The sequence below is a fragment of the Anopheles darlingi genome, chromosome 3 (genome assembly GCF_943734745.1).
Source record: "Anopheles darlingi chromosome 3, idAnoDarlMG_H_01, whole genome shotgun sequence".
In the NCBI taxonomy this organism is placed as follows: Eukaryota; Metazoa; Arthropoda; class Insecta; order Diptera; family Culicidae; genus Anopheles; species Anopheles darlingi.
This window is the reverse complement of record NC_064875.1, coordinates 69,535,968-69,540,967: the sequence shown is the minus strand read 5'-3', so window position 1 is coordinate 69,540,967 and position 5,000 is coordinate 69,535,968. Positions and strand designations below refer to the sequence as shown.

Sequence of the window (5,000 nt, the reverse complement as noted above, 5' to 3'; positions counted from 1 at the left end):
GTTGCTGCACACTAGCTGCAGTCAAAGACCACAACGATGGTCTGAAGTCCCATTGATAACGAGCTATTCACACAAAGACCACAACCGCGTCGTGTCTCTATTTCGTAGACCGGTGCGCTGTGGTGGTTTTCCACGCCACTGCCGGGCCGGCGCAATTGTTAAACAAATTCATCTGCTACTGGAAACCAAATTGAATTTGCCACAAACACCATAATGGCACTTTGAGGGGAACGAAGAGCGGGGACGCGTACCGTCTTCAAAGAACACGAACCGAGCAGCACAAGGCGTGTGACAAATGTCGTCTTGCTTGCACTCTTGCCACTGCCACCGCCTGCCATCATTTCAATTGTAACGATTGTGCTGGAAGCGTTGGCTTTCCAAGACGACCAAGAAGGTATCCCTTGCTGGCTGGAGGTGACTGACGTTCGGCCATTGTGTGTCCGATGATGAGTGGTTTGGCGCAGACCGAGCGCGCATAGCACCGCATAGCGTTGATTTGATACTTCCTGCTTAGCGATCACCGATCACACACCCTCTCTTCGTCTCCGGGGAAGGAAGGGTGGAGAGTGCTTCGGGGCTGGAGCCGGTACGTTGATTAATTCGATCGCGACGCGACGCCCGATCTCGGGTTCAGCGCGATATTGATGGCGTTGTAGCGCAGCGCTAACGGCCAACACGAGTGTCTAACAAGGTTGGCCAGCTGTTACTCATGCACCATCATGCATCTGATTTCAACGTTCAACTTCAAACGACCGAAGCCAAGAATCGATGCAGAAGGGTCATTCATCCTATCACCACCCTTTTGCCACCCTTTTGCCTCGCTATCAAGTTACTTAACGCCATCGTCGTCGTCGTCGTCGAACGTCCTTTTCGGTGACTGGAAGCCATCGTAAAAGATGAAAGACCTGCATTACAAACGCCCTTGCTCACGACGAGCCACAAAGAGAGAGAGAGAGTGTTTTTACTTCACCAAACCAAAACCCCATACAGTATCGATCGAAGGAGAGACGGAAAGTTATTACTTGCGCTGCTCTGCACACCATTGTAAACCGGCAGGAATTGCATGAATTTCATCGTTTCCGGGAAAGCACGATGGTGCACTCCGCTGGTTCCCTTTGCGCTTTGCACCCTCATCAGCCCACTACGACAGCGACAAACGATGACAATTTCGCACAAATGGCCCTACCATGTCCATGTCTTCGTGGAATGGTTCGCCATTTGATGCTGGAGTTCACAAAGCGACCAACGACAGTAGCAGCAACATTGCAGTTCGCTTCGATGGCCTTCACAGTGGCTCACTCGTTGAGGTTCCGTCTCTTGGGATCAGAAGGCGATGAGGCGATAAGCAACAATCGACACTCATCCAGAGGGGGGACCGGGACATTCAATTCGATAGCTTTGCATTCCCTGGCAGCTGTGCCTTTGGGGTTTCTGGTTTGGTTTCTAGGGAGAAAGGACACGAAATGGTTTTGCGAAATGAGTATTGAACAAACCGAATGTTGCTTTTTGATTGAGTTTAATGCAACGAAACGATGTTTTGCTCGATGATATCCGAGTCGGTACACATTATGTTATATCAATTTAATGATGTTCTACAATAGGATTGGTTTATTTCGGCAGAATGGAACTCCTTGAATGGTTGAGTTTGGTTTTTCCACCTCCTAACAAACAAGAATCAATAAATATTGAACAGCTGGATTGCGCAACCCAACGCAATCGTTAACATAACAAAAGGGCACTTCATATGCTATTTGCCATCGAACAATACGCCGAAAACCAGCCCCTAGCCCTTATTTACCGAAGCGTTGGTTCGATTTCCAGTTACGAAATTGCTTGTCACGTCCAAAACGGACGAATCAATCATGCGCTCTCCATGAGGTCGTATTTGCGAAACATGATAGCCCCCACCGAGAATCATATTCCCACAGCCTTGGTGGACACACGATGTCGCGAAATTAGTGGAAATGAAAGCAATCAGCAAACAGCAACAGCACCCGGGAACGAAGCGTAAATTGGATTAACAAACGCGCGGATTGTACACCACGCCGCAAGTATTCGGGGTTCTCCTGTTGCATGATACGATGGTGATGGCGATGGTGATGATGATGATGCGGTTCACCGTCATATTGACATCTAATCCCTAGAAAAGGTCCTGAAGACTCCACCAAAGAAGGAACAAAAGCCAAGGACTGCGGATTGGGTGAAGGTCTTGCAAAGGACACGGCTCTAATGGGATTGAGAGGGATCATCGGGCAGTAAGAAAGCAGCCTTTTTTATGTAACGTTTTGTGCGTAATCGATGTGCATTTGATATACAGGAAAGGTCGGTGTTAAGGCAGGCTGGTCGGTGGTTTGGAGCAGTTCAGCTGGTCAGAGCGGCCATCAGCGACTGAGGTGTGGTGCAGTGAGCAGCAGTAGTGTATGTGTTGGTGCAATAAAAAAGAAGAAAGCAAGTGACAGTGGCCGTGACCATTTATGCAAGCTACCACTTGGAACCGTACTACCGGCCCCGATCAGCAGTGAGTGCTACCGACCGACCGGCCGACAATCCCGGCTCCCTGTTGGCATGATATAGGAAGGATATGGGACGGGCTGCAACCGATTTCAACATTCCATCGAGATATTGGTAAGTAACGACAACGACGACGTCGACGACGACGAGGACGACGAAGACGACGCCAACGTTGCGACGTCTCGAATGTCATTTTCCCACGTAATAATAACGAATTCGCGACCAAACATGTTCCGGGCGATTGGCGACCAAGCACCGAGACCAAGCGGGCCCGAAAACCGATCGATAAGGCCGTTTCGGATTGGGTTTTCCACTTTATGAACCGCGAAAGTCAATGTAATTGAAATGAAATCGCTCGGAAGCCAGCGTCGCGATGTGATTGAGAGGATTTTCTCCTTCGGAAAAGGCTTGTTAATCGATCGTTCGTCAATGTTCCGTGGCAGGGTTTGTGTGGTTGTGTGTGTTTGTGTGTGTGCGTTTCGAGTCCTTTCCACTTCACCTTTGGGTGACATCCACCCTGGGCTTGTACTACTTGACAACAACATGTAGCGTCATCGGCGTCATCAGCGTCATCGTCATCATCTTCATGGTGGTAAAGTGAAGTGAGTTCAGCAGCAGTGGAATCGATCTCAACAAGCACTTGCCGTTCACGCGAACACCGGCATATTGGCTGGAGCGTTTGAGCAAACAACATTATCCAACGTTCCAGCAAGGACGAAGCGTGTCACTGCCCTGAAAGGATGTGAATTTCTTTGCGCTTCTGGCAGGCATTTGTCAACCGCTACTCGACGTCATCGCAATGATTCATTAGACATTTAATTAGACTAATGCGTTCCGACCGGAACGGCATATGTTCGCTGTGGTTTCGCATTGATGTATGCAAACAAAGGACAGAAATAGGATGAATTGAAGAATATTCGACAAAACTGGGGGTGCTGAAAATATTTGCTTCTAGTGTAAATCTAACAAAATCGAGACCAATCTCTGTCTGAATATCTGTGAAAATGGATAATGTATTTATGAAATCGAACCTGATTCAACCAGTGTCCGGTGAGAATATGGTCCATGGAAGCAGACAGGCTTGGAAACTGTTTTCGAAATCGATGGACTGATGGCATTTTCCCACAGCATCAAAACGCTATTCGCATTACCATACCTGCCGGGCATGGTTTGTCTGCAGCTCGTCAAACGTCTCGCTATACTCGTGCCTGTCAATCACAATACATCAGATACGTGTAGATACTGTCGGTATGAATAATACATCACTGATTTTTTTTTTTCTTTCAAAACAAAGCCAAATGGAACGAAAATTATCCATGGAGTGAGACACCATTGAGTAACTTTGGTGCCAATCTCGTGGTTTCTGCGAAAACCGATTGTAGCCACGTGTACAGTTTACGCCAAGAGCATTGCAACATGTTTGTGAATTCGTTTCAAGTAGAAGGAGCGAAAGTAGCTACTACAGGAAAGGTTAGCCCCGTTAAATGGACTAAAGAATGTTGGAGGGGCGCTATAGTTGGCTACGATCACAACCGCAAGGATGGCAAAAATCGATTTTATCTTCCCCTCTAACAGGCGTCTAATTTTAGACCTTGCGCAGGAACTTTGAAGAATCCGATGAACCACATGGGGCCCAGACGGTGAGCACATACGCAAGTCAGGTGTTTCCATAGGGAGCTGCTTTCAAGCGGCGGTTCCCCTTCAATCCCCAACATTTCTGCGCTGTCGTGACATCGGCTTGTGGCCGCTTTGTACATAGCTCGAAGGAGTTTTTGGGAGAGTGAAAGCCGGTGAAGGCGTGTAGGAATAAGTAACAAAATGTTATGTATGAATTATGCATTAACCGCGAGTACGGTGCTTGTGGTGACGTACCACCAAGTCCTGGAGTCAATCCCGGTCACATGGAGGTATTTACGCCGTGTAATTCATATTTTCCTCTAGCCAGCAAAACCATTTACTGCGGTGCGTAACCTCGTCAGGGTCACCGGAGTATTTGAGATTTTTCTTTCCCGGGGGCCGCCCTTAGCCATGACCATGCCCTTAGACCGGGCCCTTCCGAGAACTGGAACCATAAATAATGGTTTCCTTTGACGTGCCCCCCGTTTGAAAATGTTTAATTCATCGGACCATTATAGTCAGGTCTACGCGATCTACGAAATGGACGTACGAATTCTAATCTTTATCTCCTGCATGTTTAAGTGTGTTTGCGTTGGCTTTTAATCGGAAAAGTTTTCGAGCTGTTTGTCGGTTGCTTGCGTTTGTATTGTCACAAACCACTGAGCCAACAAACTAGAGCCGCTGCTGAAGGATCCGTTTCGTAGGCGTAAAACCTAGTTCATCAACGCAAAACTACTCAACGGAACACTCAAGACCCGGGCGCTCTCTTCATCAAACCCGTGGTGATGCTTAATGATCCATAAAACGATGAACCGAAAGTGTGGTTAGTAGCAGTAGCAACAGCAGCAGAAACAGGTTTAGCAAGGTTGATG

General features: G+C 47.8%; 1 protein-coding gene across 2 annotated transcripts in view; it reads left to right on the top strand.

The window, feature by feature from the left end:
- Window positions 1-5,000, top strand: part of LOC125958157 (leucine-rich repeat-containing protein let-4-like) — a 19,183-nt gene that overhangs the window by 3,340 nt on the left and 10,843 nt on the right. Inside the window, exon 2 of one of the 2 annotated variants that reach the window (XM_049691311.1) lies at window positions 2,318-2,625. The exons of the other annotated variant lie outside the window; for it this stretch is intronic. The gene's annotated coding sequence lies outside the window, so the exon portion shown is untranslated. The remainder of the gene's footprint in view (window positions 1-2,317; window positions 2,626-5,000) is intronic. 2 annotated transcript variants of the gene reach the window in all.